At 51.9% G+C, this 25,293-nt stretch overlaps 2 long non-coding RNA genes across 2 annotated transcripts in view; one reads left to right on the top strand and one right to left on the bottom strand.

Moving 5' to 3' along the window:
• The first annotated feature begins 4,384 nt into the window (after positions 1-4,384).
• LOC140384827 (uncharacterized) lies at positions 4,385-24,665 on the top strand. Its single transcript, XR_011933154.1, has 4 exons — positions 4,385-4,464; positions 19,211-19,260; positions 21,755-21,906; positions 22,982-24,665. It is a non-coding gene; the product is annotated as an uncharacterized lncRNA (long non-coding RNA).
• LOC140384828 (uncharacterized) overlaps positions 20,118-25,293 on the bottom strand; it is a 38,669-nt gene continuing 33,493 nt past the window's right edge. The window contains exons 2-3 of the long non-coding RNA XR_011933155.1: positions 24,585-24,670; positions 20,118-20,606 (exon numbers count right to left, since the gene is read on the bottom strand). This is a non-coding gene — a long non-coding RNA (uncharacterized lncRNA). The remainder of the gene's footprint in view (positions 20,607-24,584; positions 24,671-25,293) is intronic.

Here is a 25,293-nt window from a genome sequence, read left to right as displayed (position 1 = left end):
CATTTGTGCCTTGACTTCGTTTTTTGTACTGTACAATGTCACTTTTTCTATGTGCCTAAAATACCTCAATAAAATTGTTTGTTAAAAACAAAAGGAGCTAATGGACCGGGGGGGGGAGCCCCGATAGGAGAAGTCAAGCGCAAGTGGGGGTAAGAGCTGGGCTGCGGAGGAAGGCTTTGAGGAGAGTGAACAGATCCTCTTTGTGCGCTTATTCAATTTAAGATAGTCCACAGGGCACATATGACGGTGGCCAGGCTGAATAGGTTTTTTGAGGGGACGGAGGATAGGTGTGGGCGGTGTGCGGGTGGGCTCGCGAACCATATCCACATGTTTTGGGCCTGTCTGAAGCTAGAGGGATTCTGGCAGGGGTTTGCTGACATTATGTCTAAGGTGCTGAGGGTAAAGGTTGTCCTGAGTCCAGAAGTGGCAATCTTTGGAGTGTCGGAAGACCCAGGAGTCCAGGGCGTGAAAGAGGCTGATGTGTTGGCCTTTGCCTCTGTGGTAGCCCGGAGACGGATCTTGCTGGAGCAGAGGGACTTTTGGCCAATGAAACAGGGGGTGTGGGTGAGCGACCTCGCGGAAGACCTCAGGTTGGAAAAGATCAAGTTCGCCTTGAGAGGGAGGATGGAGGGGTTTGCCCGGAGATTGAAACCGTTTATTGACTACTTCAAGAATAGTTAAGTCGTCGGCAGGGAGGGAGGGAGTGGGGGGGGGGGGGGGGGGGGGTAGGGAGCGTTAGTTATTTATTTGCTATGCCAATTCCTGTTTGTTCTCTTTTTGGTTGTGGTTGTGTTTGATGTATACATACAAATGCCTTAATAAAAACATTGTTTTACAAAACAAGGGCACTGTTGGAGTGGCACTGTTGGAGGATGAATGCTGTCATTCTGAGAGAATATATGGTTCCCGCAATCTTAGTCACCCCACTGAAATCCACAAGCATAATGACCATGTTCTGAGCGTGCAGGAATGATTGGATGGTTTCCACCTATTCTACAGGAGAAGTTGAGACATCAGTTAGCATCACAACAGGTCAGCAGGTGCTGTCATGGAGTTGGTCACCACTTGAACACTGGAAAATATGGGCTTCAATTTCTGTGAGATGTGGTGGTGCCCCTTCGGAGCCAAACCCCTCCATGCTCCTTGACAATAGCAGTGGGCTGTCTGCAAGCTTGCCAATATATCAAGCATTGTGATGTGCATTTTCCTCAGCATTCTCTCAAAGGTCTCCCCATCAAAGTCCCCACCCGAGGCCCCTGTGGCAGAACTACTTCTGTGACCCCACCTTTTGTTGAGCTGGCACACAAGCCAACCTTTCCTCCTGGCCTTGCTGTAGCTCACGGATGCCCACTGACTCACCTTGTGTAGATTCTGACACTATTTAGCTGTTAAAATTTGCCAAGTGACAATATCTGAACTTGATATCTGCAAGAAGCAAATCAAGTGACAGGACTTCTTCATCAGGCTTGTGCTACTGCTCTGTCCTGAAGCTGGTTCGGTGGCAGATCCTGGGTGTATAAAAGTTGGAAATCAGAAGGAAAGAGTGGTAGTAATAGAAGCAAGGTGGGTGGGGGGATGAGGGGGGTGGGGCACGGTGGGGGTGGGGCGCAGTGGTAAAGCAATAGATCCATGGTCACAACATCTGGAGCTTGCACCTCATGCAAGAATGCAGGATGAGGATACGGTAACAGTTGAGGGATAAGACAGGAACGTAACATTGCCCTCACCCTGTTCGATTCCCCGCTGGGTCACTATCTGTGAGGTGTCTGCACGTTCTCCCCGTGTCTGCGTGGGTTTCCTCCGGGTGCTCCGGATTCCTCCCACAGTCCAAAAACGTGCAGGTTAGGTTGATTGGCCATGATAAATTGCCCTTAGTGGCCAAAAAGGTTTGGAAGAGTTATTGGGTTACGAGGATAGGGTGGAAGTGAGGGCTTAAGTGGGTCGGTGCAGACTCGATGGGCCGAATGGCCTCCTTCTGCACTGTATGTTCTATGTTTCTATGTTCTCAACATTGCTAGATAAAAGTGGCTCTGTTGCAGCCAGATCTGTGATGTCACCTGCCACTTCTGTTTTCTCATCTGCGTTGTGCCACCTTGTCCGCAAGTAATTGTGGCACTCTAGGTCCAAGTGACATGCCTGCCATGACTGACTAGCTGAAGGTATCTGGAGGCACCAAGCAGTGGGTAGGAGGCAGCATTATTGGATGATTTATGAAGGTGAGGTGCAGTAGCTGTACGTAAGTCATGAGTTCTGACTGCTAGGGATTGCTGATGGGTTAGTAACAGGCTTGTGGTATGAGCAGTGTGAGGGTTTGGAGGTGTGATGGGTATGAGAGGATATGTAAAGATATATCCATTGACATTGGCCACCCATGTGAGGTCGTTGAACCTTTTCCAGCACAGCCACCATGTCCTTGATGTCAGATTCCTTGCATTGATGTCCCTGGCTGCCTGCTCCCATTCCCTTTGGAGGGCATTCCTTGGAGGCTGCCTCTTTTCATCAATAGGTTCACTGCCCACAGTTCCCAGTTCTGCCTTTCTGTATCAATAGGCTGTCTGCCCTTAAAATGCTAATTCACTCTTTAATTAATACGCACCACCCCAGCTTCATTCTTCTGATCAGCCAACTCTGCCCTTGTTATTTTCCCTATGATGTAACTAGACCCTTCCATCTCCAAATACTGGACCTGTTTCCATAGTACACCAGCACTATGACTTTTACACTGAATCACTTCCTTTAGTAAGTATCCAGTCTCCTGTGTCCATTCTCTCTATCTCCAACTTTCTAATAGGTGCATGTGTGATATTGTCAAGTAGTAAAATGTAATAGGCATTGTTGCATTCTTCCATTAGATTTGCAACAATATTACTGACTTAGTTGAGTTTAGTTTTAGTACATGAAGGTGATTTAAAGATTAAGTTTAGCAGTGATGCTCCCTAAAATGTGCAAGTAAATAAAATGGAATGAGGAAGGAGAAATTTCAGAAACTTCTCTTCCTGGTGTGGGCAAGTTTTCATTCGTCAATGAAAAAAGGTTCACCAGTGGATCAAACACCAAACAAATTTTATATAAAGTAGGGGAAATGTTGTGCCAAGAAGAGAATTACTTTCGAGAACACGAATAATACTGTGAAGTATCAATAATACTTGTGGATTTAAAAGAGATTGAGACACAACGATACCGTACAGATATGCATGGCAGCTATGTCGCAAATTCATTCAAAAGAAGTCTCTGGGAGTGAGTTATGTTTAGCCAAGGTCAAATCTTTTTAATTGGCAATTTTGGAGACAAAGACATCCATTAATAACAGTAAGATTATGTTTACATAATTAATAATTATCTTCATTAGCCACTTCTGCTTTTGTTGGGCACGTTTTCTTGGCCTCACCGAATTACTGACAAGTTACCTTCAGAATGTCAAGTAAACAGTGGTTAGCGCGGCTGCCTCACGGCGTCGAGGACCCAGGTTCGATCCCGGCTCCGGGGCACTGTCTGTGTGGAGTTTGCCCATTCTCCCCGTATCTGCGTGGGTCTCACCCCCACAACCCAAAGATGTGCAGGGTAGGTGGACTGGCCATGCTAAATTGCCACTTAATTGGAAAAATTCTTTGAAAAAAGAATGTCAAATAAAGCAACTTTTAGGTAAAACACCAGATACATGTGAATGAAGAGGTAACCAATGATAGACCTTTATGTAAATGCTAGTTATTTTTGTTTTGGCAGCCTGTATGGATTAGTTATTAAATGACCCAAGTGTTAAAAAATGACCATCTTAGATCATCCTTTAGTAATACAGTGTTTAAAATTATATCAGTCAAATAAGATAATAGTTGTATTTCAAGTGCTATGTCCAAATAAAATTAAAATTAAAATTTTCAATTTCTTTACTCATTACCATCAGTGAAAATATTTTGTTCCAATTATGTACAAATATTTAATGTTAAAACTTTTACAGGGAGTGACTTTAGGAAACAAATTAATGGAAAGCACATTTGCTTCTTGAAAAGAGTAAAGAGTAAAAAGTGCTTTTTTCACAACTTTTGAAAGCCGCAATGAAATCTTCAAGACGCACTTCATTTCCGTGAAGGGATGGGACCGTTTACTGATGATTTTGCTTTAATATGCTTGGTTCCACATTCCCCCCAACCTCCATTAAATTTAGTCTACTTTCACAGCTTCATTCAAAATGCTGGCCAATCTGACCAGGCAAGTGACTTCTCTGTGACATTATCCAAACAACGGGTAGTCTTGGCATGGTGGTGGCGGTGGGGGTAGGAGGTGGGGGTGGTGGGAGGAGGAGGTGGGGGGGGGGGGGGGGCTCCCCAATGATTTTTATCAACCTTGAGTTGTGGAACTCTTCTGCCATGAGTCACTTCATCTGCAGGCTTGCTGAAACATAGCAAACTCAGTTGTCGAGGTTAGTTACATTTAAATGGGAATCAAGCTCCAGCCCTTGGGATAGGGGTGAGTGATGATTCACGAAACATAAATTTAAGAACAATTTTAGCTAGTTGTAATTCCAAATAAATTTTAGATTAATGACAAGCTAGATACCGCAATCAGTTATATATATGACCACTAACATTTTTTCTAAAGTTCTTGTGTATAATGTACCATTGTCGGCAGCACATTAATTAGTTTAAGAGTTCATAAATACTTTTGCCAGGCAGTTGCTTAATTTCTTGTTCTATGTGAAGCTGCAAGGCAACTTTGATTTATTTAAAACAATAATGTTCTAAGGACTTTGTGGGACTCGGTTTTGGGGCCTGTGTTGGATGTCGCATAATAGTAAAATCTACAATGGAGGGAAAAACAGACTCAATTTGTCAATAGATGCAGACAGAACTGTTATTGTGTTTTGAGTTTATCCCAGCATTTAAGTTGTTTCCACTTGTATTTGTGCAACAAAAAAAAATTGGCTAAAGTTTTCAAGTTAAAAAAAAAGATGAGCTTAATTGAAAAGCATTGCCCAACCAAAGATAAAAAGAAAGGTTGAAGAGGCGGTGTTCTGAGAATCCATTTTTACAGAACAAGTACTTTGTGGACTTTTTTCCCCCAATTAAATTTCAGAAGAGTTTGTTGGCAAGAATAGATACTGATTGCTTGCTTCCAGCAAAAAAAAGGAGGGGGAAAGACTACAAAATAAAAGTTTGGGCTGATTAATTCACTGGAAAGGCTTTTCTCTCTGTGTAGTTTTCTCAGACTCATAAGCTCTTGAGCATCTTTAGTGCAAATTTAATTATGTCCTTAATAAGCCGAATCAGCTCTGAAGAAATCCCTGTCCCTGCGAAAGATGATGATGTAATGCACTAATAAGGAACAGCAAAACCTCTTCACATCGATGCCAGTAGATGACCTTGTCTCCCAAAGTTTTACATTTCAGTTCATGTTCTGAAAGCTGATATGGATGATCAGGTCTGGCTCTGGTTCAAAAGCAGTTCAGGGTGGGGAGAGGGGGTGCGGGGGTGGGGGAGAGATAGAGAGAGAGAGGGAAAAAAACAGTCAACAGAGCAGTTTCTATGGATTTTCTGTTTCTTGCTGATTTTCCATAGTTTTTTATTCTGACATCATTACCCAGAACGAACAGGCTCCAACTCATACAGTAAATGCTCACAGAATGACAAATTTCAGATGCAATGGGAACAATGAAACGTATAAGGAAAGCAATGAAAATTCATTTGTATAAGCCTGCTCCCCTACTGCGGAATTTTCAATTATATATATCTAATTATGCCTGTCAGTTGGTGAATTGAAAAAAGAAATTCTTTGTCCCTCCTTTTTGTCTCTTCGTCATCTCTTCTGTTAGAACGATTACAGCACACTTATACAACTAATTGCCTTACGGCTTATTAGTACTACAATTATGCAGCCTAGGATTCTTGTGTGAACAGCCATCTGCATAAAGTGACACTATTCAAAACTATCCATAATTTAACTAGCGTTATTCCAAAGCACTGAGTCCAGACAATTGGTCGGCCTCCATATTTCATACCCACTCTGGCAAGGGAGTATTTTTTGTCCAGCATTTCACCTCTTTAAACCCACTGTGAATCTGAAAGAAAGAAAGTGCCCAGAATGCTAGTAAAAGGGATGAACTGAAGCATGGATAATGCTCATTCCTTCTTTGGTAATTTTTCTTCAAATTTTGTACCACTGGGCAATTTTTGTTTCTTTTCAAACTGCTGAGAAAGTGCAGATGGTTTGGACCACACAGAAATCTGTTTCTTATGTTCTTCTTGGGCATAATGGAGGACATTGTGAAAATCGATACATTACTAGTGATTGTTAGTGATATTCATAGCTGCTCTTACTGAGAAAAAATGTGAGGCAGATCACTCAGGCATTCAGTTCGTAAAAGCAAGGAGTCACTTCTTTGTAGTTCATATTCATTTACTTATGCTTTCTTTGAAGCCACAACCGAAACCCGGCAAAAAAGAATAATAGTGGAAGAGAAAAAAAAATTCGAAGGATATAAGTAGATTTATTGAGCGCTTTCTCAAAAAAAAACTCGACTGCACTGGCTGATATATTACCAAAACCCCATCTGCCATGTTTGTAACAGAATGAAGAATGAAACCTTTGACAGAAACAGCTAAATTTGTCATGTGATCTCAATAAAAGAATAACTGCTTTGAATAGCACTGAAGCCTAGGAAAATTGTTTACTGACCATGCAATAACCACCAGGCCAATGGTTTAAAAAAATCAATATGAAGCAAGAAAACATTGTAAAGGAAAAAACATTCAGTAAATATTAAATGCATCTTCAAACATTGTTTTGGTTCCAACTCACCTGACTGCCAAACTAATTTTTAAGGTCGAAACAGCGATGCAAATCTTCTTTTCTTTATGTGATAATCTTATTTTAAAGCAACAAAAGCTGTCTTGGAATAACTTTGGTGATAATCTTTTAATTTCAGCATTGTTTTACGTTCTTTACATAGCCATGGTTCTAAAGGAAACTAATTTGAAAAAGACTATGTTACCAGGACATCAGGGTTAAAATGCTTGTAGCTGGTAATAAATTAACACACTATTTCACTTCCTTTTCTCTAACAAAGCGGCCGTTTGTCCACCTAACTTACATTCAATTGTGAGTTATATTTCCCGGATTGCAAGTACATTCAATTGCAAATTATTCGGCAGTATTAATTCTGCCGTTTTAACTACCTTGAGAACTAATAAAGAATGCAAAGTACAGCAAACATCTGGCTTCCGGACTAAGAAGTGCTCAGATTCTCAAAGAGGTTTAACTGACAAAATAGTTGGTTATTAACATTAGAATTGCTTTACTTGCCTTTGGAAAAGGAACAAGGGATCCATTATATTGCAGAAGTGTATTAAATTTAAATTGTTGCTTATTTCCAATTTTTTTTTTGAGCATTCAGAAACATGCAGCTTCTGTTAGCGATGTTGTGTTAGTGTTAGTGTATTGATGCTACATGGTGTGATAGGATTCAGAGTCTCCCCCCAGCAGCCCCTCCCCTCCCCTCCAACTCCCAATTCCTCACCACAGCTCTTTCCACCATTCCTCATGTGGAGAGCTCCCAATCTTAACGAAACTGCCCAGGAGAATGAAAAGTGCAGGTGAGATGCTTCCTTGAAGGAAGATGAAGAAATGGAGGACTTACTCAGCTTGCATTATAGTTTAACTTTCCATAAGACCATAAGACCATAAGACATAGAAGCAGACGCAAGGCCATTCGGCCCATCGAGTCCACTCCACCATTCAATCATGGCTTTCAATGAAAAGGAGAAAAATATGCTTGATCAAAATGTTGAAAATACAGCTGCATAATATTCTTTCAAACAAAAATGGTTGTCTTTTAACTTGTAGATTGAAAAGATACGTTTGGGGTTTCTTGGTGAACTTCTGTCAGGTCAAGCCAGGCCGAGCGGCCGGGAACCACCCGCCATGACAAGGTTCTGCCCACGCAACAGACGCCATTACGGCGGCCATGTTGATATGCACCAACACCGGGTGCTTACTCATCGCAGGCATCATGGCCATTTGGGTATTTGCCGGGCCCCTCTGATAGCGGCACCCACCGGAGGTGAAGATGCAGGGCCACACCCACAGTAGCTCCAGTGAGGGCTGTGCTATGGAATGGTGGCCCTGGCAGGAGGGACACGCGACAGGTGCGGAAGCACCGACGGGGCGGGGGTGGAGGGGCATACATGTCTGGGGCGCACAGTGGCAACCGGGGCGACCATGTAGGCCATGGCACCTGCTTGTGGACGGCTGTTTGCGCCATGTTAACATTTTGTTTCCCCTCACCTCCTGCAGATCATAATGTTTGATCACCACCCAGCGATATTGGCTGCCCTGGCGGGGGCCGCTGCCCTGCATGTCGTCCTGCGGGGCGGCTCAGAGAGGAGGCAGAGGCTGCAGAAGAGGAGAGGGCCGCAGAGGGGCATGTGCCAGCCGTTCAGGCTGGAGGGCCGCCTGCCCGATAGGCTGAGGAGGAGGAGGAACCAGATGAGGGGGAGGTGGTGGTGGTGCCACGGTGGTGCCCGGTGAAGCCCCGTGTGTATCGGCGCTGCATGCTCACCATAGAAAGCATCCTATCAGGCTGCATCACAGCCTGGTATGGCAACTGCTCGGCCCAGGACCGCAAGAAACTTCAGAGAGTCGTGAACACCACCCAGTCCATCACACAAACCTGCCTCCCATCCATTGACTGCATCTACACCTCCCGCTGACTGGGGAAAGTGGGCAGTATAATCAAAGATCCCTCCCACCCGGCTTACTCACTCTTCCAACTTCTTCCATCGGGCAGGAGATACAGAAGTCTGAGAACACGCACAAACAGACTCAAAAACAGCTCCTTCCCCACTGTCACCAGACTCCGAAATGACCCTCTTATGGACTGACCTCATTAACACTTCATCCGATCCCAGTGCGTATGTATTTACATTGTATATGTTGTGTTGCCCTATTATGTATTTTCTTTTCTTCCCTTTTCTTCCCATGTACTTAATGATCTGTTGAGCTGCTCGCAGAAAAATACTTTTCACTGTACCTCAGTACACGTGACAATAAACAAATCCAATCCAATCCAATCCAATGTCCTTCCAGGAACTCCCGAACAGGGCATGCAGGAGGAGACTGAGGATGAGCCAGGAAACCGTGGCCCACAAATGCCACATGATGCCACCTGGCACCACGTGGGACTGGGGGAGGACACCCTCTCCCGGTGGCCGTCAAGGTTACAGTCGCCCTAAACTTCGACGCCACGGGGTCGTTCCTGTCGCTGAGTGGGGACCTGTCTGGCATCTCCCAGGCATCGGTGCACAGGTTCATCCGTGCTGTGATGGATGTCCTGTGTGACGTTGCGGACCAGTATATACAGTTCCCTTTGGACCGCGCCCACCAGGCTGCCCGGGTAGCGGGTTTCGCCGCCGTCGCCAGGATACCCATGGTTTAGGGGGTAATCGATGGGGTGCACATCGCTTTGCGGCCACCATCGTATAACAGGCCGATGTTCATGAACAGTAAGGGGACCTACTCCATGAACCTGCAGGTGGTCTGTGACCACCAGATGAAGATCTTGCCCGTCTGCACCCGGTACCCGGGCAGCGTGCATGACTCTTTCGTATTGGCGCAATCATTCATCCCCGGCATGTTCGAGGGACACCCCTCAAGGCTGCGGGGCTGGATACTGGGTGACAGGGGTTACCAGTTGCAGTCTTGGCTGATGACGCCTATACGGGGGCCACAGACTGACGCAGAGCACCGCTACAATAGGCCCACTGTGCGACCAGGGATGGTTGAGAGGTGCTTTTGGGTCCTGAAAATGCACTTCAGGTGCCTGGACCGTTCGGGAAAGGCCCTCCAGTACGACTCAAGGAGGTTTGGCTGCATCGTTGTGGTCTGCTGCGTCCCCCACAATATAGCCCAGCAGAGGGGCGATGTGCTGGAGGAGGATGAGGGGGAGGAAGAGGATCATGAGGAGGGGCAGGCCTCTCCAGAGGAGGAGGAGGGGGAGAGGTGGGAAAGGAGGGCTGGACATGGGCGGGAGGCCACACTACCGGCAGGGCCAGCGAGCACGGGACGAGTTAATAGCCGCATGTTTGACAAACTAGAGGGGGCTCTGTGATGCTCAGGGGCACGGACACGTCAGAACGGCACCACCTCACCACGGACCACACTCACCACCTCACCACCGACCACACTCCCCTCCCCCACCACCGACCACACTCACCTCCCCCACGCCCGACCACCCTCCTGTCCCCCACCACCGACCACCCTCCCCTCCCCACCACCGACCACACTCACCTCCCCCACCCCCGACCACCCTCCCCTCCCCGCCACCGACCACCCTCCTGTCCCCCACCACCGACCACCCTCCCCTCCCCACCACCGACCACACTCACCTCCCCCACCCCCGACCACCCTCCCTTCCCCACCACCGACCACACTCCCCTCCCCAACCCCCGACCACCCTCCCCTCCCCACCACCGACCACACAACCCAACCCCCACCACCGACCACACTCACCTCCCCCACCCCCGACCACCCTCCCCTCCTCCACCACCGACCACCCTCCCTCCCCCACCACCGACCACCCTCCCCTCCCCCACCACCGACCACACTCACCTCCCCCACCACCGACCACACTCACCTCCCCCACCACCGACCCCACTCATCTCCCCACCACCGACCACACTCACCTCCCCCACCCCCGACCACCCTCCCTCCCCCACCACCGACCACACTCACCTCCCCCACCACCGACCACACTCACCTCCCCCAACCCCGACCACACTCCCCTCCTCCACCACCGACCACACCCACCTCCCCCACCACCGACCACCCTCCCTCCCCCACCACCGACCACACTCCCCTCCCCCACCACCGACCACACTCACCTCCCCCACCACCGACCACCCTCACCTAGCCCACCCCCGACCACACTCCCCTCCTCCACCCCCGACCACCCTCCCCTCCCCCACCACCGACCACACTCACCTCCCCACCACCGAACACACTCACCTCCCCCACCACCGACCACACTCACCTCCCCCACCCCCGACCACACTCACCTCCCCCACCCCCGACCACACTCACCTCCCCACCACCGACCACACTCACCTCCCCCACCACCGACCACCCTCCCCTCCCACACCACCGACCACCCACCCCTCCCCCACCACCGACCACCCACCCCTCCCCACCACCGACCACCCTCACCTCCTCCACCACCGACCACACCCACCTCCTCCACCACCGACCACCCTCACCTCCCCCACCACCGGCCACCCTCCCTCCCCCACCACCGACCACACCCACCTCCCCCACCACCGACCACCCTCCCTCCCCACCACCGACCACACTCACCTCCCCCACCACCGACCACCCTCACCTTCCCCAACACCGACCACACCCACCTCCCCCACCACCGACCACACTCACCTCCCCCACCACCGACCACACTCACCTCCCACACCACCGACCGCACTCACCTTCCCCACCACCGACCACACCCACCTCCCCCACCCCCGACCGCACCCACCTCCCCCACCACCGACCGCACTCACCTCCCCCACCACCGACCACACCCAACTCCCCCACCCCCGACCACACCCACCTTCCCCAACACCGACCACACCCACCTCCCCCACCACCGACCACCCTCCCCTCCCCACCACCGACCGCACTCACCTCCCCCACCACCGACCACACCCACCTCCCCACCACCGACCACACCCACCTCCCCCACCACCGACCACACCCACCTCCCCCACCACCGACCACACCCACCTCCCACACCACCGAACACACTCACCTCCCCACCCCCGACCACACTCACCTCCTTCACCACCGACCACCCTCCCTCCCCCACCACCGACCACCCTCCCCTCCCCCACCACCGACCACCCTCCCTCCCCCACCACCGACCACACTCACCACCCCCACCCCCGACCACACTCACCTCCCCCACCACCGAACACACCCACCTCCCCCACCACCGACCACACCCACCTCCCACACCACCGAACACACTCACCTCCCCCACCACCGAACACACTCACCTCCCACCCCCGACCACCCTCCCCTCCCCCACCACCGACCACCCTCCCTCCCCCACCACCGACCACCCTCCCTCCCCCACCACCGACCACCCTCCCCTCCCCCACCACCGACCACCCTCCCTCCCCCACCACCGACCACACCCACCTCCCCCACCCCCGACCACACTCACCTCCCCCACCACCGAACACACTCACCTCCCACCCCCGACCACCCTCCCCTCCCCCACCACCGACCACCCACCCCTCCTCCACCACCGACCGCACTCACCTCCCCACCCCCCGACCACCCTCCCCTCCTCCACCACCGACCGCACTCACCTCCCCCACCACCGACCACCCTCACCTCCCCCACCCCCGACCACACCCACCTCCCCCACCACCGACCACCCTCACCTCCCCCAACCCCAGCCACACTCACCTCCCACACCACCGACCACACCCACCTCCCCCACCACCGACCACCCTACCTCCCACACCACCGACCACACCCACCTCCCCATCCCCGACCACACCCACCTCCCCCACCACCGACCACCCTCACCTCCCACACCACCGACCACACCCACCTCCCCCACCACCGACCACCCTACCTCCCACACCACCGACCACACCCACCTCCCACACCACCGACCACCCTCCCGTCCACACCCCCGACCACACCCACCTCCCCCACCACCGACCACCCTCACCTCCCACACCACCGACCACACCCACCTCCCCCACCACCGACCACCCTACCTCCCACACCACCGACCACACCCACCTCCCCCACCACCGACCACCCTACCTCCCACACCACCGACCACACCCACCTCCCCACCCCCGACCACACCCACCTCCCCCACCACCGACCACACTCACCTCCCCCACCACCGACCACATTCACCTCCCCCACCACCGACCACACTCACCTCCCCCACCCCCGACCACACTCCCCTCCCCCACCACCGACCACCCTCACCTCCCCCACCACCGACCACACTCACCTCCCCCACCACCGGCCACACTCACCTCCCCACCGCCGACCACACTCACCTCCCCACCCCCGACCACCCTCCCCTCCCCCACCACCGACCACACCCACCTCCCCCACCACCGACCACACTCACCTCCCCACCCCCCGACCACCCTCCCCTCCTCCACCACCGACCGCACTCACCTCCCCACCCCCGACCACCCTCCCTCCCCACCCCCGACCACCCTCCCCTCCCCCACCACCGACCACCCTACCTCCCTCACCACCGACCACACTCACCTCCCCCACCACCGACCACCCTCCCCTCCCCCACCACCGACCACACCCACCTCCCCCACCCCCGACCACACTCATCTCCCCCACCACCGACCACACTCACCTCCCCCACCACCGACCACCCTCCCCTCCCCCACCACCGACCACACCCACCTCCCCCACCCCCGACCACACTCATCTCCCCCACCACCGACCACACTCACCTTCCCCACCACCGACCACCCTACCTCCCACACCACCGACCACACCCACCTCCCCACCCCCGACCACACCCACCTCCCCCACCACCGACCACACTCACCTTCCCCACCACCGACCACACTCACCTCCCCCACCACCGACCACACTCACCTCCCCCACCCCCGACCACACTCCCCTCCCCCACCACCGACCACCCTCACCTCCCCCACCACCGACCACACTCACCTCCCCCACCACCGGCCACATTCACCTCCCCACCCCCGACCACACTCACCTCCCCACCCCCGACCACCCTCCCCTCCCCCACCACCGACCACACCCACCTCCCCCACCACCGACCACACTCACCTCCCCACCCCCGACCACCCTCCCCTCCTCCACCACCGACCGCACTCACCTCCCCCACCCCCGACCACCCTCCCTCCCCCACCCCCGACCACCCTCCCCTCCCCCACCACCGACCACCCTACCTCCCTCACCACCGACCACACTCACCTCCCCCACCACCGACCACCCTCCCCTCCCCCACCACCGACCACACCCACCTCCCCCACCCCCGACCACACTCATCTCCCCCACCACCGACCACACTCACCTCCCCCACCACCGACCACCCTCCCCTCCCCCACCACCGACCACACCCACCTCCCCCACCCCCGACCACACTCATCTCCCCCACCACCGACCACACTCACCTTCCCCACCACCGACCACCCTCACCTCCCCCACCACCGACCACACCCACCTCCCCCACCACCGACCACACTCACCTCCCCACCCCCGACCACCCTCCCCTCCCCCACCACCGACCACCCTCCCTCCCACACCACCGACCACACTCACCTCCCCCACCACCGACCACCCTCCCCTCCCCAACCACCGACCACACTCACCTCCCACCCCCAACCACCCTCCCCTCCTCCGCCCCCGACCACTCTCCCCTCCCACACCACCGACCACACTCACCTCCCCCACCACCGACCACACTCACCTCCCCCACCACCGACCACACTCACCTTGCCCACCACCGACCACCCTCCCCTCCCACACAACCGACCACCCTCCCTCCCACACCACCGAACACACTCACCTCCCCCACCCCCGACCACCCTCCCCTCCCCAACCACCGACCACACTCACCTCCCCCACCACCGACCACACTTACCTCCCCCACCCTCGACCACCCTCCCTCCCCCACCACCGACCACACTCACCTCCCCCACCACCGACCACTCTCCCCTCCCCCACCACCGACCACCCTCCCCTCCCCAACACCGACCACACTCACCTCCCACAGCCCCGACCACACTCACCTCCCCCACCACCGACCACCCTCCCCTCCCCCACCACTGACCACCCTCCCCTCCCCCACCACCGACCACCCTCCCCTCCCCCACCACCGACCACCCTCCTCTCCCCATCACCGGCCACACTCACCTCCCCCACCACCGACCACCCTCCCCTCCTCCACCACCGACCACACTCACCTCCCCCACCCCCGACCACACTCACCACCCACACCCCTGACCACCCTCCCCTCCCACACCACTGACCACCCTCCCCTCCCACACCACCGCAACATCCGCATGCACCCCTCCATTACACATCCACGCGCAGCACATCAAGCTGGGGGCATAGGGTTGCCAGTGACAGCGGGTCTGGTCCATGGCATGGAGGATGATGACAGCCCATCCTGCGATGAGCTCTGAGCTCCAAATTGTCAGACAATGTCTGACTCATGCACACACTAAACCCACCACCTATTCTCTGGGGTTGAGTTGGTGTCGACGTCTGGAGGGGGTGGTGGGTTACTGGAGCTGCACGGCCCACCAACCGGGCCTCAATGTTCCATCACCCCCCCTCAGCCACAGCAGCACTAACCTCCGATCCGACCCCCGCACACATCGGACAGAGCACAGAGGCTGCTTCCATCGGGGATAAAATGTTTTATTTTGAAAAGTTATATACATGTGCCCTAGCCCCTATAACTGAACTGTGCCCTGCACCCGTGCCAACTTACTAAGTGTCTAACTTTCTGGCCTTACGGGCCCTATCACTTAGCCTACGTGGTTCCCTAGGTGGCTCAGCAGGAGAGGAGATGGACTGCTAAGACTCCTGCCCTGCGACAAGGGTCCCCCTTGGCACACGTTCCCTGGGGTGGCCCGGCCGCTTCTTGGGCGTGCCAGCTGGCGTGGTGCCACTCTGCTCTGCCCGCTGCCCACTTGATGCACCAGGGATGGCCGGGGGGTGAGTCTGAGGTGGTGCGGTATTCCAGGGCCTCTCCTGCAGGAGTCACCAGTCCGGTCCCCTGCATATCCTCTGCCCCCGGGTCACCCAATGGCCCCCAGGCGTCTCCATGGGATGGGGGTGCGAGCGGAGCCCTCCCTTGAGGCACCCCCGACATCTGGCGCTGCCAGTCCTGGAGTCCCGCTGTGGCATCGGCAAGAGTCTGGACATTAGTGGCTATGGAGGTCAAGGAGTGGGCCAACCTTGACTGGGATTGTGACACTTCCCTCTTGGATTGTGAGACCTCCCACTGGGACTCTGCCACCTCCCTCTGGGACTGCGCCAGCTCCCTCAGGGTCTGTGCGAATCCGGCCAGCACTTGGGCAATGGCGCGAATGCTCTCAGCCATGGCCTGCTGAGACTGGGCCATGGCCCGCTGGGACTGGGCCATGGCCTGCTGGGACTGGGCCATGGCCTGCTGGGACTGGGCCATAGCCTGCTGGCACTGGGCCACAGTGAGGAGCGCCATCGCAATCTACACATGGCTCTGGCACATGGTTGCCTGTGAGTGGGCAGCCTTGTCCTGGGCCACGGCCCCTGACTGCACAGAGAGCCCCATACCTGTCATAACTTGACCCATGTCCGACACCTTCGTTCCCATTGCCTCCACCGCGGACGCCACCCGTGGGGTTTCGGCCTGGGTGGCATGCATGACCGGCATCACTCCCTGTTCCTGCACATGGTTGGACTCCTCCACCTGCATCTGCAGGTGCTGCAAGCCAGCCGTCATCCCCTTGTCTGGTCCCTGGGTCGCTGGCTGCATCAGATCTATGGGTGGGAGTTGAAATTCCAGGAACTTGGGAACCGTCTGGGCGGCAGCTGGTTGCTGGGGCCAGGCTGCCCTCCGACTATCCGACCCCTCAGATGCTCCTAACTCCACCTGCTGAACCGGAGGGGCTATGTGGTGTGCACCAGTATGTGTCCCAGGAGCCTCCTCACTAAAGATCCCAACCGAGGTGATAGTCTCTGCAATGGTGGCGGATGTGGGTGATAGCAGTACCGGAAAGTCTAACGACATGTCATCATCATACCCGAAGTCCGGCTTCTCCTGTGTCGTTGTGTGCTGTCTGTTGGATTCCTGTGTGACCGTCCCCTGTGTGTCCGTCCCCTGTGTGTCCGTCCCTGTGTCGTGTGCTGTGTCGCCATCCCCTGTGTGTCCATCCCCTGTGTTTCCATGCCCTGTTTGTCCATCCCCTGTGTGTCTGTCCCCTGTGTTTCTGTGCCCTGTGTGTCCGTCCTCTATGTGTTCGTCCCTGCGTCGTTGTGTGCTGTGTGCCCATCCCTTCTGTTTCAGTCCCCTGTGTTTCAGTTCCCCCTGTTTCTGTCCCCAGCTCGTGTCAGCGCAGGGCTGTTGAGACGGTTGCCCTCCCCATCGGTGTTTGTATCCTGGGGGCACCCGCCCTGGTGCTGGCTGGGGGTGGGGGCGCCGGATGGGCCCGGAACATCGCCGGCTTGTCCAGTAAGACACAAGATAGCATGCATGGTGAGACCAATAGACGGGGGCTAGGAGGGGAGGGGGGAGGGGGTGGGGGTTGTGGTGAGGGAGGAGGGGTTGAGGGGGTGGGGTGAGGGAGTTGTGGTAGGGGAGTGGGATGGGGGGTGGGGTGAGGGAAGGTGGGTTGAGTGGGGTGGAGTGAGGGGGTTGGGGTGAGGGAGGGAGGGTTGAGGGGGGGGTGGAGTGAGGGGGTCCGGGTGAGGGAGGGTGCGGTGAGGGGGTTGGGGTGAGGGAGGGTAGGGTGAGGGGGGTTGAATGAAGGGGGTGGGATGAGGGGGGGGTGGGGTGAGGGGGTTGGGGTGAGGGAGGGTGGGGTGAGGGGGGTGGGATGAAGGGAGTGGGAAGGGGGGGGTGGGGTTGGCAGAAATGTGTTGTGAGGGGCCACGGCCAGGCAGCGGCGTGGCTCACTTGGTGGTGTGCCCACGACCTCGACATCGGCAAGTTCCCGCTCCTCGGGTCCGCGAATGAGGTCAAGCGCCCTCTGCTCGGGCACGGTGAGGAGATACAGTTCAGGCCCTCCGCTCTTCTCCCGCTCCCTGTGGTTATCAATCAACATTATTAACCATCAACATTGTTAGACAGTCCGACGCATACGGCCCAGCAGTTGGGTCTGTGATGGCATTGGTGCACAGGGCACAACGCCACTGCGGCTGGCATGGGTGGGTGCAGCCATGTGGGTCAGGGCAGGGGTGGGACCGTCCCACTGGGGGTGAGGGGGGGAGGGGCTGGGCTGACATGTGCGGGGTAGAGGGGTTGGTGCCAAGGGCACAGTGCTGGGTACTCACCCTGGCTGTCCCGAGTAGGCCGTGCAGCTTCTTTCGGCACTGGTCACCTGTCCTGGCAACCTGCCTAACGGCGCAGGCAGCCTCGCCCACCTCCACCCACGAACGCCGGAAGATGGAGTCTGATGTCCTGTGGCTAGGTCAAGGGTACAGAACCGCCCTCCTCTGCTCCGCGGCGTCCAGGAGAGTGTCTAGTTCTCCCTCTCGAAATATCGGCACAGCACGGCGGGCAGCCATCTTCCCTGCGATGGATATATGTTGGGGAGATCTCTTTTAAGATGCCGCGGCGTCCCGTAAATGACGCGACGCATTTATCGGCGGCCGCTCCCTGCTGGCCCCTTGTGGGCTCTGAATCGATGGACCCGGGGGCCCGTTGACGCCGTCATAAAACTCTATGGTCTTTACGACGGCGTCAACACTTAGCCCCATTATCGGAGAATCCAGCCCAAGGCCTTTCCACCCCCAATATTTTTGTATGTCCTCTTCCAGCCACGAAATGCTGTCCTCACATATAGTCGGTCTCAAGCTTTCATCCCACAAATGAATATTTTCTTTACCAATACTTTATGACTGGGCTCCAGGGTACAAGCAAGCTGTGTTGGAAAGATGCACAAGAGTTGAAGACATGCCCAGTCCCCTCAAGATCTTACATTTTTCAATACGACTCATCTCACTCATCTAAACTCTCACTTGTCTAAACTCCAATGGATATAGGCCTAACCTGTTCAACCTTTCTTCATTTAAAAAGGGCAGGAAGTTAAGAAAAGGTGGAGGGATGACTGTTAATTAATGGTGATATTAGCGCATTAGAGAGGAGTGACCTATGTTCAGGAAATTCGGATGTAGAAGCAGTTTGGGTTGGGATGAGAAATGATAACCGTGAGATGTGACTAGTGTAAGTCGTAGACAGGCCCCCTAATTATAAATACATGGTAGGACAGAGTATGAAAGAGGTAATAGGAGCTTGACAGAAATGTATAGGCTAGTCAGGAGGGATTTTAATCTACATCTCGATCCTTGAAGAAAGATGAATGAAGCAAGGGTGACAGCTGTGTTTGTGGAAGCTGTCAATGACAGCCCATTCTGAGAAATGAATGAATGGCTTGCAGCTAAAGGATCTGAAGGGTTTAAACACAGGTCGCTGCTTTTCTCTTTCCAGGAATGGACTCATGGTATTTCCTCTGTCTGAGCCAGCAGGTCTATGCCCAGGTGAGTGTTACAACAGTAATTTTTTTTCACTGCCCCTGCCTGGACTTCCCTCTAGCTTCCAGACAAGGGTCTCTTTTCTGGGATGGTCTGTGGGGGGTCCCTTTAGTTACGGGGTCTCTGTGGTGGGGTTCCTTTAGTTAGGTGGTCTCTAGGGGGGGCCCTATTCAGGGAGTCTCTGGGGGTATCCCCCTATTCAGGGGGTCTCTTGGAGTCCCTTTGGTTAGGGGGTCTCTGTGGGGGGAGTTCCTTTAGTTAGGGGGTCCCTGGAGGGTCTCCCTATCTAGGGGGTCTCTGGGGTGGGGGGGGTCCCCCGTTTTAGGGGATCTCTGGGAGGGGTGGTGGGAGGGGGCCTGGTAGGTGAGGGGTGGGCAATTGTGCATTGTGGGGGGGAGGGGGGGCCTCAGATGGTCTTGGTGGCAATTCCCTGAAGGAGTTACCCCCTCAGCCCACCACATCAGGTACACATTTGGTAATATTTGTTGTGAATCCCAGAGGACCAGAGTATCACGGGGGCCCCAAGGCTCTGGTCCCAGCCCCCATCCTCCTGCTGGCACGAATCCTGATCTCGCCGCTAGCGGGGGGGGGGGGGGGGGGGGGCGGGGGGGGGGGGGGGGCGGAGGATAGCGGTCGGTTTTGCGCAAACTTCGATTTCGGCCAGACGCCCGATTCTCTGTCCGATTGCAATTTGCGTTTCCGGTGTCATGGGGCAGAGAATCCCGGAGGTGTTTAAGAAATAGATCAATAGAGGTTATGTGGCAGGCACTTAAAGGGATATTTCAGAATACACCGGATAAACACATTCCAACGAGAAAGAAAAACTCCAAGGGGGAGGGCCCATTATACATTGGATTGGATTGGATTGGATTTGTTTATTGTCACGTGTACCGAGGTACAGTGAAAAGTATTTTTCTGCGAGCAGCTCAACAGATCGTTAAGTACATGAGTAGAAAAGGGAATAAAAGAAAATACATAATAGGGCAACACAACACATACAATGTAACTACATAAGCACTGGCATCGGATGAAGCATACAGGGTGTAGTGTTAATGAGGTCAGTCCATAAGAGGGTCATTTAGGAGTCTGGTAACAGCAGGGAAGAAGCTGTTTTTGAGTCTGTTCGTGCGTGTTCTCAGACTTCTGTATCTCCTGCCCGATGGAAGAAGTTGGAAGAGTGAGTAAGCCGGGTGGGAGGGATCTTTGATTATGCTGCCCGCTTTCCCCAGGCAGCGGGAGGTGTAGATGGAGTCAATGGATGGGAGGCAGGTTCTTGTGATGGACTGGGTGGTGTTCACGACTCTCTGAAGTTTCTTGCGGTCCTGGGCCGAGCAGTTGCCATACCTTGTTAACTAAAAAAGTTAAAGACAGTATTAAACTTGAGGAAAAAGCCTATGTTTACACAAACACAAGTGACTGGTCAGAGGATTGGAAAGAATATATAGAACATTAAAGAATGACAGAGATTGCTAAGGACAGAAAAATTAGAGTATGAGTGAAAGCTATTATAAAGATGGATAGTAAGAGTTTCTATAGATATTTAAATAAGAAAATAGTTAACAAAGTAGACATTGGTCCTATAGAAAGTGCATCTGGGGAATTGATCATGGAAAGTAGGGCTGGGGCAGATGAATTAAACAGATATTTTGCATCAGTTTTCACTATAGAGGCACAGTAACATCACACAAATAACTGTGAATCAGGAAATGGAAGGGAGGGAGGAACCCAGGAAAATTACAATCAGCAGTGGTATTGAGCAAATTGCTGGGTCTGTGGGCTGACAAATTCCCAGGTATCAATGAGCTTCACCTTAAGGTTTTGAAAGAAGTTACTAATGAGTTGATGTATTGGTTTTAATTTTCCAAAATTCCCTAGATTCTGGGAAGGTGCCATTACATTGGAAAATTGCAAATGTAACTCCTTTATTCAAAAAGGGAGGGAGACACATCCGTCAGAGGGAAAATGTTAGATGTTATTATTAAAGATGTAATCCCCACAATTAGTAGGACAATTAGAAAAATTTGAGGCAATTAGACAGAGTCATCATGGTTATGTGAAAGGGAAATCACATTTAACCAATTTATTGAGTTCTTTGATGGGGCTGTGGATAAAAGGGAACTGGTGGATGTATTGTAGTTAGAGGTCCCAAAGGCATTTGATGAAGGGCCACATCAAAGATTATTGCAGAAAGTAGAAGCTCATGGTGTACGGGGACATATTGATATGGATTGAAGATTAGTTAGCTAATAGGAAACAGAGTTGGCATAAATGGGTCTTTTTCTGGTTGGCAGGCTGTGACGAGTGGTGTAGAATCATCGAATTCCTACGGTGCATTCAGCCCATTGAGTCTGCACCGACCCTCTGAAAAAGTACTCTACCAAGGCCCATTACCTTGCCCTATCCCTGTAACCCCATCTAACCTGCACATCTTTGGACACTAAGGTGCAATTTATCATGGCCAATCCATCTAATCTGCATATCTTTGGACTGTGGTTGGAAGGAAACCGGAGCGTCGAGAGGAAACACACGCAGACACGGGGAGAAAGTGCAAACTCCACACAGTCAGCTGAGGCTGGAATTGAACCCGGGTCCCTGGCGCTGTGAGGCAGCAATGCTAACCACTGTGCCACCATGCAACTGAATTCAGCAAGGGTATGTATCCATAAGGTCCGTGTCTTCTTGGTCTCTTTAAAGTTGTTGACTAATCCACAGAATTAGTTATATGGTCGCAGGTATTTTCAAGTGAATTAACATCTTTACAACACTTTTATATTTGAGACAATAGTTGGAACAAGTACATTGCACATAAACTGTACTACACATGTACCAGACTGTAGACCTTCTGCTGGTCCCCCCTCGTCCAAAGGTTTCAAATGTTTATTGCTTTGCGAATAAGACATTAATTCTTTTGATGCTTCCTGGTCTCTTTATTGTGACATGGATCTTTGTTCCTTGCAATTCCTTTCAGCCTGTTTGAAGTAATTGGAGGTCATTTTGACTTTAGCCAATGATGTAAAACAGACGATATCAATTCAACCACCCGTCAAACACCTCAACATTGACATCAATTGCTTCCAAATGAGGAGAGGCATTTAACAGGGCAGCCAAGCCAATATCATCCATAACTACATGATTGTCCAAAGTCAACATTAATCCATGGAGTTTACAACAATCCAGCCAATTTGTCAGGTTTTAGAAAGTTTGTTGACATTATGTACAATCTTGATCTTGGAAGAATAGATTTTATCCCTTTAAATTTGAGGAATTATTAAAGCAGAATACTAATTTAGCTTGAAAACATGGCCAGCTTTGTATTTTGGCCATGCTCTCCATTTTACTACCTTTTCCTGGCACCGTTCATGATTGTAGCTCAAGCAGCTAATTGCCTCGAGTGCAACAATTTGGACTGAACCAGATGAATACACATTCGCATACAGACTAGGGTTGATGGTTAAGAAATTATTAAGCACCAAGCAAGATGAATGTACAATTTTAATATGCTTTACAGCCAAACATTGTTATGCCAGTGAAGCTCACTATGAAGGTAGTATTGAGTCAGCAAAGGTCCAGCACAGGGTAATAGCAGGATAGCTTGTAAAACAAGAACAACTTTCATTTATATAGTGACTTTTAAGCTTCTCAAGATGTTCTTGAGAACCGTTACAGGAGTGACATAATATTCTGCCTGCTCAATAATATGTGTCCATCTTTAAATTTAAATTTTCAGAAATGCTGAATTAATAGGAAAGGCAGCAGAGGAAGGTGGGGAGTTCCTAAGATACTTGAGGACAATCTGAAGAATCCAATCGTAAACCAGGCACTGTGTTCACTGCCAGTGATCAAGCTATACCAGTGATCAATGTGCGAGGAGACTGTTAATTGTCAATTAACTGTGCTATCTCAGGCACAAAGCCCGCAGCCAAGGAGGAACATCAGCACTCCCCTGTGAATACTGTCAAACTGACAACGACATGCAGTTGTTTTGCCAGGAGTTTCATCCACCCAACAGCAGGAAACTTGACAAAGATCAGTCACTTTGTGGTTGTTTTATATTTTCCAAATCACAGGTGCCCTATTTTAACATGCCAGTGAGCATATTAAAGATACCACAATTCTACAGTGCAGTAATGTGAGAAGCTTTGGTTTTTCCAACATTTTGGCCTTCCCAAAAAGTGCATGAACGTACACAGCTGGATTTGAAGTGCCCGTGCAATATTCCACAATGTTGAGCGAGTAAGTTGAATAATGACTTACTCAGCAATGTGAGTTACCCAAAATTGTGGCTTGTGACCGTGCAGCACCTACACCTGACACCTCTCCCATACACATCCAGCAAAAAGTCAACAATGAAGCAGAATTGAGAGGCAACAATATAATTGAGGCGTTTTGCTTAAATAGTTCTGAGGGTAAAAATACCTCAGTGCCCGTTTTCATTCACATTTGAAAGGTGTGATGCTGTGGATAAGTGCTCGATATAAACCTTCTAATTATATTGATTGATCCTGCAAAACTAGTTTCCAAAATAGAATTAAGTTGTACTGCAAACAATTTAGCCTTAGCACCAACATGCTTTGCTATACTTTCAAGCAAATATTTCCTGTGTCTGTTTTTCTGACATGGATGCAAATTCATGTTTAGTAATTTTGTGGAAACATTGTGAGAAAATGAAAGGAGAAGGATTTTGATACATATTTGCAGTGTTTTGCCCTGCTCAATAACAGCCATGGGGACAGCAGTATTAAATGAGGCCTATGTTCCTGGGGTGCTGCCAACCCATTCTGATCAAAGCTCCAGTACGGTCTTGGTAATTGTTGAGGTTTAATCTCAGACTCCCAATAAATTATCATTTTGCTAAATCGATTGACTGGGGGACGTGAAGAGCAGGAATATACACTTTGAATATAAATCTCTGATCCTTGCTGAAGTTGATTTTCACGCGGTATAGTTACTTTGTGAAGCTCAATGATTTCAAAACAAATGAATATTAGAACCATGGCCATAAATATCCCAATTCAGGAGTTCCCTAGCCAGCATCATCTTATCCATATAATGTAGATGCTCAGGGGTTCTGGAATGTGTTGTTTATGGGAATGTATTTGAAATTCCCGATAGTAAGAGAATTTTCTCTGGCTTTGTTTTGTTTACTTTCTGCGTCCACACAGGTGTACAGGATGCTTTTTATCGATTGCTCTGCCACTACCATATTTTCTATTGCATTCATGATGTTTAGGACAATGTGGACCTCCAGAAAGAGAAGGAGGATCGAGGTTAATTGCATATCAATTGGGTGTTAATTGCATTCAGGCGGAGGATATTAATTTGGAACTCACCTGTGCTCATATCTCAGAGAAGTTTGACAATGGGCTGAACTGTTGGAGGTACACAACATGCAATTTGTGTCTCTGCAAATAAAATCCTGTAAAGGAATAAATCTTGGTATCAGTATTTCATCCTTCACCACCTGGTATCTGAGTTTAACAAAAGAGGGTGCATGGCAGGTTAATCTGCCCAGATGTGTCTTTAAAAGCAGGACAGTCCTAATCCAGCTGAATGCAGCAATGTGTCGTCAGTTGCCATTGAATCAAAAGGTTGTGGGTTCATATTTTTCACACTCTCGGACTAGAGCACAAAAATCAAGGTCAACAGTCCAATGCGGTACTGGTGAAGTGTTGCACTGTCAGAGGTGACATCTTTGGTTAAGGCATTAAAACTATATCCTAATTGCCCTTTCAGGTGAGTGTGAAGGATCCCGTGGCATTAGCTTGTCAAAAATACTGGAGTGCTGGCCTGGCCAAAATGTATCCCTCAATCTGGTACGGTGGCACAATGGTTAGCTCACTGCTACCTCACAGCGCTAGGGACCTGGGTTTGATTCTGGCCTCAGGTGACCATCTGTGTGGGTTTCCTCCGGGTGCTCCGGTTTCCTCCCAAGCCCAAAGATGTGCAGGCTAGGTGGATTGGCCGTGCTAAATTGCCCCTTAGTGTCCAACGGTTAGGTGGGGTCACGGGGATAGGGTGGGGGTTAGGACAGGCGATTGG

This window comes from Scyliorhinus torazame, chromosome 10, assembly GCF_047496885.1.
Source record: "Scyliorhinus torazame isolate Kashiwa2021f chromosome 10, sScyTor2.1, whole genome shotgun sequence".
Classification (NCBI taxonomy): Eukaryota; Metazoa; Chordata; class Chondrichthyes; order Carcharhiniformes; family Scyliorhinidae; genus Scyliorhinus; species Scyliorhinus torazame.
The sequence above is the reverse complement of the archived record's forward strand: the minus strand, read 5'-3'. Positions and strand labels throughout refer to the sequence as shown.